The sequence below is a fragment of the Trichechus manatus genome, unplaced genomic scaffold, assembly GCF_000243295.1.
Source record: "Trichechus manatus latirostris isolate Lorelei unplaced genomic scaffold, TriManLat1.0 scaffold00064, whole genome shotgun sequence".
In the NCBI taxonomy this organism is placed as follows: Eukaryota; Metazoa; Chordata; class Mammalia; order Sirenia; family Trichechidae; genus Trichechus; species Trichechus manatus.
In genome coordinates this window covers 1,805,821-1,816,359 of record NW_004444000.1, presented here as the reverse complement: position 1 = coordinate 1,816,359, position 10,539 = coordinate 1,805,821, and positions in this window count along the sequence as shown.

Genomic DNA, 10,539 nt, shown 5'->3' with positions numbered 1-10,539 from the left:
CTGGCTTGAATTTCTGGCAGTTCCCTGTCAATATACTGCTGCAGCCACTTTTGAATGATCTTCAGTAAAATTTTACTTGCAGGTGATATTAATAAAATTGTTCGATAATTTCCACATTTGGTTGGATCACCTTTCTTAGGAATAGGCATAAATATGGATCTCTACCAGTCAGTTGGCCAGGTAGCTATCTTCCAAATTTCTTGGCATAGACGAGTGAGCATTTCCAGTGCTATATCCATTTGCTGAAACATCTCAATTGGTATTCTGCCAATTCCTGGAGCCTTGTTTTTCCCCAATGCCTTCAGTGCAGCTTGGACTTCTTCCTTCAGTACCATCACTTCTTGATCTTATGCTACCTCCTGAAAAGGTTGAACATTGACCAATTCTTTTTTGTATAGTGACTCTCTGTATTCTTTCCATCTTTTTTTAATGCTTCCTGCATCATTTAATATTTTCCCTGTAGAATCCTTCAATATTGCAATTTGAGGCTTTAATTTTTGATTCAGTTCTTTCAGCTTGAGAAACACTGAGAGTGTTCTTCCCTTTTGGTTTTCTACCTCCAGGTCTTTGCACATGTCATTATAATGCTTTGCTTTGTCTTCTCGAGCCACCCTTTGAAATCTTCTATTCAGCTCTTTTACATCATCATTTCTTCTTTCACTTTATCTACTTGATGTTCAAGGGTAAGTTTCAGAGTCTCTTCTGACATCCAATTTGGTCTTTTTAATGACCTCTTGCTTTCTTCGTGTATGATGTCCTTGATGTCGTTCCACAACTCATCTGGTCTTTGGCCATTAGAGTTCAATGGTCAAATGTATTCTCGAGATGGTCTCTAAATTCAGGTAGAATATGTTCAAGGTCATACTTTGGCTCTCGTGGACTTGTTCTAATTTTCTTCAGTTTCAACTTGAACTTGCATATGAGCAATTGATGGTCTGATCTGAAGTCGCCCCCTGGCCTTGTTCTGACTGATGATATTGAGCTTTTCCATCGTCTCTTTCCACATATGTAGTCGATTTAATTCCTGTGTATTCCTTCTTGCAATGTCCACTTGTATAGTTGCCATTTATGTTGGTGAAAAAAGGTATTTGTAATGAAGAGGTGGTTGATCTTCCAGAATTCTGCCATGCAATCTCTGGCATCATTTCTATCAACCATATTTTCCAACTACCAATCCTTCTTTGTCTACAACTTTCGCATTTCAATCATCAGTAATTATCAATACATCCTGATTGCATGTTTGATCAATTTCAGACTGCAGAAGTTGGTAAAAATCTTCAATTTCTTCTTCTGTGGCCTTAGTGGATGGTGTGTAAATTTGAATAATAGTCATATTAACTATATTATACTATCACTGACGGCATTGTACTTCAGGATAGATCTTGAAATGTTCTTTTTGATGATGAATGCAAGGCCATTCCTCTTCAATTTGTCATTCCTGGCATAGTAGACCATATGATTGTCTGATTCAAAATGGCCAATACCAGTCCATTTCAGCTCACTAATGCCTAGGATATTGATGTTTATGTGTTTCATTTCATTTTTAAAGATTTCCAGTTTTCTTAGATTCATACTTCGTACATTCCATGTTCCAGTTATTAATGGATGTCTGTAGCTTTTTCTTCTCATTATGAGTCATGCCACATCAGCAGATGAAAGTCCTGAAAGCTTGACTCCATCCATGTTATTAAGGTTGACTCTACTTTGAGGAGGCAGCTCTTCCTTAGTCGTCTTTTGAGTGACTTCCAACCCAAAGGGTTCACCTTCCGGCACTATATCAACGTTCCACTGTTATTCATAAGGTTTTCACTGGCTAACTCTTTTCAGAAGTAGATCGCTGAGCCCTTCTTCCTAGTCTGTCTTAGCCTGGAAGCTCAGCTGAAAACTGTCCACCAAGGGTGACCCTGCTGCTATTTGAATACTGGTGGCATAACTTCCAGCATCACAGCAATATACAAGCCCCCACAGTACGACAAACTGACAGACACATGGGGGATTGGATCATTATAACATCATAAAAACACACTTTATCATCTCCCAATTTAAAGATCAATAAAGCCCACCCTGTAACACCATACCCTCACTGGCTGTACCGTCCAATTTCTCTGCTCCGTTTTGCTACTAAGCTTCTCAAAACTATTGTCTACACATGTTGTCTCTGATTCCTCATTCCCAACTCCTCCACTTGCTCCAGTCTGGATTATGCTCCCATCATTTCTCAAAACCTACTGTCACTAAGGTTCACCAATGACCTCCAAGTTATGTGATGTGAAATATAATGAGCACTTTTTATGACCCATCATTCATTTTTTTTAAATAAATATTTATTAAATGTTTTTTTGGCATAAGCACTCTGCTAAGTACTAGGGCTCCAACAATCAACAAGACAGGTAGGGTTTCCACTCCCAAGGAGCTTATACCAGTGAGGCAGACCACACAAGGAACAAGTGTAACAGTGTTAGGTGACACTTCCTGTTGCCTTCAAATTGGTGACTAAGACCCCAAACTGAGGACAAACAGGAGCTAAGTGCCTCTCATTCACAGGATAACTTCATTTCTCAAGAGGGCCAGTTATCTCCAGCACAACTTAGCAAATGGCAGCATAGTTAGCCATCCTCCCATCCCCACATCTGCACACTCAGAGGCCTAGGAGGGAGGGTAAAGGGAAGATTAGATGTCCAGAGTCATGGGCCTTGTGAGAAATGTGTGTATAAATGGCAAGGGACTTTTCCCCCCTCTTTATTCTGGCCTCCCCCTCAAAGCCAAATGAGATGAGGGCTCCAAAAGAATCTGCCATCAAGATTGGGGTTGCCTGCAAGGAGAGGGCGGCATCTCACTCCTAGGAGAGTTGGCCAGCTGAGCTGTAGAACCTTGGAGTTCACCCTCAAGCTGCTAGGGAGTTCCTGAGAGAGCACATATATGTGAATATAAAGAATGTCTGCTTCCCATCTGGTATCTCTGAAGGAGAGAAGCTGGCATAAGAAGTTACCTCAGAAACATTAAGTGAAAGAAAGTATCCAAGTTCATCAGCTACTAAATGGCAGTACCAGTATAAGGATTTCTTCCCCTGGGGGGGAAAGCAAATCATTGTAAATGCAAATGGTTTATAGACTGAGACAGAGGTGTAAAAGGGGAAAGCGCAGTTTCTCAAAGCAGAGTGATGAATCTACGTACGATATGGGATTTCAGGGTCTTGTGGAGAGGACCTGCCTGACTAAGAAAATAAAGCATCTTGGCCTCCTTATTTAGCACTGGGCTTGTAGACAGAAGAGTACTAGGCCCCTGACCATAAAGGAAAAGAGTTCAATGGAAATAAGGGGAAGGACCCGAAAAGGGAGGCTGGGGACACAAAAGGCAAGATTTGGCTAGTTTACAGGTCTGACGCGGGCTCACCCTGCACCATACTATATGCCCCAGGGCCAGCTTCCTTTCTCCACAAAACCTGAAAAAAACACCTGAAATCAGTGTTGTCTTGAGGTTTCTAAAGTCTACCAAGTTTGCTGTCACATGGGCTCCCTCTAAACATTTTTGTTACTGTAATTTACTTGAATTTCCACTAATAAAATTATTGACACTGCTCACTAGGGTTCCAAAGTTTTATCCTCTAGACTCAAAGGTCAATATGACTTCATTTGGGGAACACAGTATCCGGGAACTGTGTCATGTTGATATGAAAAGCAACCCAAGGTGCAAAGTTTGGGGCCAGGGTTAAAAAGTCCTGGGACTTATTTTTATTTTCTAGGCAACTTCTTGCTTTTGTGAAACAAGATAGGATATGGGAGAAAAGAAGGAAGGAAGGAAATATATTCATGTTTAAGTAGACTACACTACACTCCATGTGTCTGCTTTTAAAAAGTAAGACCAGAGAGTATAAGAAATATCAAAAAGATTTCCATTACGGCTTCCTAAAAAAAGGGGGGAGGGCAGAGGGAGGGGAAATGGAAAGTTGATAGGGATGAGAATTATGGCAGATAATTGAGGCAAACAAAAGCTCTATAGACACTAGAACTTCTGGTGAAAATTTCCTATACTGTGGCTTTCCGGAAATTTCATATGAACTTTTTAAACCATGAAAGATGTTTTGTTTATAGATGGACCTATTTTTGTTAGTTTGTCTGGTTGTCTAGTTGGTTGGTGTTTTTTCTTCACCTGGAACTAAGACATAAATACTAATATCATATTTGGGTATTTGCCTTGCACTTATTGACCAAATGTAATTAGAAACAGTATAGTAGGAGTTGATAGCCAAAGAGCAATGTGAAAATGATGACAGCCTAGGTGGAACATAAGGAAGAAAGGATTCCAAGAAATGAGACAGGAGATAAGGTGAGGGAAGGAAAGTCTCAACATAGGCAGCCAAATCAACCAAATCAACTCAGGAAGTGATAGAATAAGATGTGGAAGACTGCTAACTCCTTCAAGTGAAAGGAAAAGCAAAATTCCATTAAAGAGTCATTGGCACCATTGACTGACAGTGCCACTGGGTCCTCTATATGGAATTTTGCCTAGGGCCAGATCCTGTTAGAGTTGGGGACTCATTTAGACAAACGGACTCAAACAAAGAAAATGATCTTCATTGCACAATTAGCGTATCTTCCCCTAGTTCTTAAAGGCTTTGTGGTTGTTAGCTGCTGTCATGTTGGCCCCCAACACATGGTGACCCCATGTACAATGGAACAAAACCCAGCACGGTCTTGCACTATTCCCATGATCACTTGTGGACTAGACATCGTAATCCATAGGGTTTTCATTGGCTGATTTTTTAAAACAAATTGCTAGGGCTTTCTTCCTACTGTGTCTTAGTCTCGAAGCTCCGCTGAAACCTGTTCAGCATCATAACAACGTGCAAGCCTTCACTGACAGGTGGTAGCTGCACATGAAATGCACTGGCCAGGAATCAAACCCAGGTCTCCTGCATGGAGGGTGGGAATTCTACCACTGAATCACCAGTGCTTCAAAAACCAGTTGCCGTCTACTCGATTTTCTAATTCTAATGTGTCAGACTGGAAATGTGCTGTATAGTGTTTTCAATGGCTTGATTTTTCACAAGTAGATGCCCAGGACTCCAGGTGGACGTTTATAGTTTGCAGCCCAGTGTGTTAACCATTTGCACCACCAGGGATTCCTTTAAGCTTTCAGGCAGTGTAAAAAACCTACAAAGTAAAAGGAGTTAAGATTCAAGGTATCCAGTCACTGCAGAACTTTATGGTTTTGTGTCAAGTGTTACCTTCTCAGTGAGGTCCACTCTAAGTCTCCTATTTTAAACTGCAAACAGGACCCTCCCTCTGCACTCCAGATGTCCCTTACCCTGCTCTCTATTTTTTTTCTTTTTTGAAAGAATTTATCACCTTATTACAATCTATGTAATTGTATTACCGTGATACTTTCTTATCTCTCCTTACCACTTGAATAAGCCCAACAAGAGAAGAAACCTTGCCTATTATGTTCACTGATGGATCCAAGTGAATAGAACACTGATTCACACATAACATGCCTTCAATATGTATTTGCTCAATGACCGAAACCTCAAATCCTTTCAGAATTGCGTTGAGGTACGAGTTCAAAATGGATTGATTAGGAACACTTAGGGCCAGAGCTGAGATTAGGTAACATCAGAAAACACTTGCTAGGTAGAAATGAAAATTAGAAAATGAAATGTTTTAGCAAATGTTTATTTATATCAAAATACAAAACATTTCTGAAGCAGAGTAATGGTACATGAGGAGCAATTGAATACTAAACTTCTCTCAATCAGTCTAACTTGCAACACTCCCAGGGGCCTTTGCTGGCCACACAGTTTGTCCTCTGGGTAGCCTTTTTTGTTTGTTTGCTTATTTAGATTTTTAGTTCAGGATCTAAGTATGCAGTGTCACTGGTGATGAGTTGGTTAGTACTCAGCAAGCCTGAAAATACCAGCAAGTGGAGCCTGGCATGGCAGCCTGAGTTTACGGCAAGCTGCAAATTCAATCCCTAACTCAGGTTAGGGTGTCATCTAGTTTTTCAACTGGCAAGAATCTAAGGGCAAAGGAGTCACTGTCCTCAGGAGCCAGGGCAGACATTATTGCTTAGGAGTCATCTCCAGTCGGAATTTGTAGACTGGGAGGAAGGGGCAGGACAGCTTCTAGAAGTCCACCTGGAGGGATGGCAGCTAGAGCAGCCCCAGACCCAAGAATAAAGCCAAGGAAACCTGCAAGAGGAGCCCACTTCCTCAAGAAACCAAGCAAGGTTTGGGGAGGAGAAAAGCACCCCCCGCCCCAGTCTGCAAGTGTGTGATTTGGGGGTTGCAGGTACCTGCCCCTTGGAAGGGCCCTTTACAAACGCTTAAGGGTTTGGAGATTTTGAGGAAAAAGCACCTGGCTGGGGGTGTAGTTGTTTCCAATACATCTCCATTCCCTGATAGAGAAAAGGAGACAGGAAACAGGGGAGCAAGCATTCTCCCTTCCCCCACATTACCACATCCATTCACTCCCAGGGTCAACCTGGGTCTCCCTCTCAGGGCCCAGTTAGTGCACTCACTTGGCATTGTGCACCTGTAAGCACACCCACACAAGTGCACACACATGCATGCACGCATGTCAACACCCACATGTGCACACCCACGTGCCTGGTTTCCTTTCACACTCGACTCAGGAAGTAGAATTGTGTGCCAGTTATCACTATCCTCTGTTCCAAGGCTTCCCCTGGGATCACAGATCCCCAAGGCCCACTCCCAGGCTTGGCACAAGCTGGCATTCCCAGACATTTGATAAGAGGGTAAGCGAACAGGGAGCTCAAATGAGACGAGTTTTACAGAGGGTATAATACGTTCATATAAGGCTTTGGTACAGCACCAATTTAATATTTCTATAGTTTGTTTTTCCAAGTTGTCTTTTGGAAGAAAAGAAAAAAGCTTACTGAAAAAATAGTGTTTTTATTTACTTTTGAGTTACATACCTGAAGTTCAAAAAGTAAGCCTCTAGTTGCCATTCGTATTCACACTCTAAGGTGTTCTTCTGTGTGCAACAGTACAATTTGTTGGATTATCTTTAATATTTAACCAAAGTCAGCCAATCAACACCATGAAGTCAGCTGCCCATCATAACTGACTTTAACCAGCCCATACATACAGGAAAGAGAGAGAGAACACAAAAGCCACCCCTAAGTTTCCCACCCCAAACCCCTAGGGAAAAATTAAATAGAAGACAAAAATACAGCAAGATTTAAGGAACCAGTGGGACAAAGGCGATTTCAGTCCAGCTGGCCTCTTCAAGAACAGCACCATAAAGCACCCTGGCGCAGTTACATTGTAATATTCAACATTCAATAAATGGAAACGAGGTTTAAATGGTCTTCACAAGAATGCCATCTAGCATGGATGAAGAGTAACCCCCCAAAAAAGCTAAGGAACCAAAAAGAGAAGAGTTCAGAATGAGTGCATGAAATCCTGTGACGGAACTGATAGTCACATCCAGACACATCAAAAAAGGACTGATGCAAGAGGCCACTGGATGCCTAGAGGTACAGAGTTCCTAAGTGGTCTTGGGAAGGCAGCGTTGGAGCCCCTCCCGACCTACTGCCTATCTGCCCCCCACCCTCTGTGGGTCTATAGACCACTGGGTGAGACAGGGGAAAGAAATTCTTATAAAAATTGCCTTCAGGTGTGCAGTGTAAGAATTATGTCCAGAATGATAAAATCTCTCCTAGTGAAGGAGAAAACATTGAAGATAAAAGGGGCCAGGAGTTGTTGGCATGAAGCAGAACATGCCGCTTCAAATCAAGCTGAGGAAAAGGAGCAACTGGCAAAAGCAGCACCTGTCCATGCCCTTCACCTCTGGCCCACTCACGGCAGTTAGAAAATTAAGTCTAGATGAGACTTCAAATTTTTTGTGATTGATTATACAACTCAGTAAATGGAACTTTAAACTGCTATTCTTCCCTAAGCTTCAGTGATCAAGATAATTCCATAAAACACCTGCTCTTAGTCCCTAGACACTGCAGTAGTAGTTTTCTGGACAATACTCCAATACTGTGGTCAATCCCTTACCAAGAAGAAGAGTGCTATTTAGGTCTCCTATTCCCCCACTTCCTACTTTTATATTGCCCAACGTTGTTCAACATGACCAGCTGCAGCAAAGAGGAGAGGAAGGGCCTAGAAAAAAGCCAAGGAGCAAACAAACTCTTCTTCCCTAAACTATAGGTTGATGATAAAAGGTAAAAAGTATGGGACCCACACTGATCCTTGGGTGAGCAATTCCCAGTTGATTTGTCTACTCCCAACTCATTTCATATAGCAGACAGAGGTAGCAAAACTATAACCCGAAAAACCCATTGCCATCAAGTCAATTCTGACTCATAGCGACCCTATATGACAGAGTACTAGCTGTGGACCTCAAATGCTTAATCCAGAACCCATCCCACTAACTGAAAGGTTAGAAGACAGGAAATCTTGCTTACTCCATAAAAATCAGATCTCAATCCACTTTGTCCCATGTGCCTTGGTGAAATCACCAGCTCTTCAGAGAAACTGGATATCTATGCTGGGCTATCCCTCCAAAACCTATCCTTCACCATCTTTCTGAGGACTGGATCATGGCCAGGATCGTGGAAAGAGAACAGGGAGTACTACTTCCTTCCAAACTCCAAAATTTCAAGGTAAGGGATATGAGCCTTGTCTTCTCCTTCTTCCCGAAAATGAAGAGAATCCAATTGGAGATTAAGGATTTGGGTGGGGATGTGCAGGTCAGTGATTTTCCTCACCTCATATGCCTTGATGCTGCTGAGGTTTCTAAGGCTCAAACCTTGGGCTTAATGTAGAAAGAGAGTAGAGTTTTGGAGTAACCCTGGACCTAGAGGGAGTCCTGTGAGGTGCCTGTAGTGCTGGAGTGATTTATTCTGCTGGTTGTATGTGCACCAGAAGAGAGAAATGGGCTATGGAGAAAAAGGAGAGTGACTCTAAGAGTCAAAAGAGCAATGATGGAATCCCCTGCTTGTGTGGAAGCTTTGGTGGGTTGGAGGGGCTCACAAGCTGGGAAAGGACAAAGAATTTGCCACTCTTTCTCTTGCTCAACCTCCCTGAAGAACCTTACAAGAAACACTTGGCTATATCCTCCCTTGGTCTCTTGAGGAGACTGCAGGAAAGATCCGTCACCTACCAAGGATGGACACACTGCCACGTGGGTCCAGTGTTGAAGTCCTTCCCAGTACTACAGGAGCAGAGCCCACGTTCTACAGTACCCTTGGAAAATGGGAAGTGTTTTGAACAACTAATCTTGGGGTCCGGGTGAATGGCAGGGCCCCATAAGGCTCACACTGAGGGGGGTGTGATGATCAGGAGTCAGATTCAAGCTCCACCCCAACCTACTCTTCCCATAATACCCATGAAATGTGAACAGAGCCCTTCCCATGGTTGAGACCTCTTAGCGCCTTCATGACCAAACTCCCTAAGACAATAATAGCTCTTGGGTAATATCACATTTTTGTGGGGGGAGAGGAGGTTACTATTGCTCTTTGTTTAGCTGATGGGCAAGAATAAGAGCAGGGAGATGACAGACAGGTGCTCTCCTGGCTGCCTGCACCATCTGACCCTGCACCAGCTGCAAGCACATCCCTCTGAGCTCTTGTCAGGTAAGAAGAAACAGCTAGCACCCAGGAGATGACTGCTGAGGCTGCAAAAGGTGGCCCCTGCAGTGTATGTGAGGTCCTGAATTCTCAGGGAGGTATTCTTCAGGGCACAGTTTCCTGCTCAAATGCAACTGTGAACTCATACTCACCAGAATCTCCATTTCTAGGTCAAACTCTTCCAAAATGTAGTTCAGTTCTGTAAAAGTCCTAGGCAAGGTGCCAGGAGGAATGTTCTGCCAGGCCTCATCCTCCAGCCATGCCCAAAGTTCTGGCTCGTACCTGTCTCTCACCTCTGATCCTTCACTTAGTGTCCCAGGATTGGACCATTTCATTTCCGATGGCACTTTATTTTCCAATTTGAAATAATAACTGAAAATGTGATACTAGATGTCACATTCCACAATGGTTCCAAGAATCTGCAGCAGTGATAATCAGGGTGTATCTTCTCCAGGACTGAACCCATGCGTTCAGCCTCACAAAATTCTCCCCAGATGCCTCAGTCTCACACCATGCCCTCCAGGAGTTGCTTGAGTCAAGGTGTTACAAACCAGGACATGTATTAAATCCCCAGCTAAGCTTTACCTACTCCTTTTTAACACTGTTGATCTGGATTTCTTCAGAGGAACTGGGTACAAACACAGAGCAATATGGGGATGAGCTGACAGAGTTCCAACTCCCCATAATCTCAGTATATTAAGCACCTGTGCTAAAGAGTTCAAGTCACAGTGTCCCTTCCTAGTGACAAGAGACATTATGGATCCTAATTTTTTAAGACTATCAGATCCGATCCTGATTTTTTTAGACTATCAGATCCAGTAGATCTACCACCTTTGGCTCTCTTACCCTTTCTGCAAGTGGATTATTTGTCTTTTTTTTTTCAATTTTCACATATACACATTTCCATCAAAAAGACCCAAGCAATAGAGGGTAAGTCAAAGG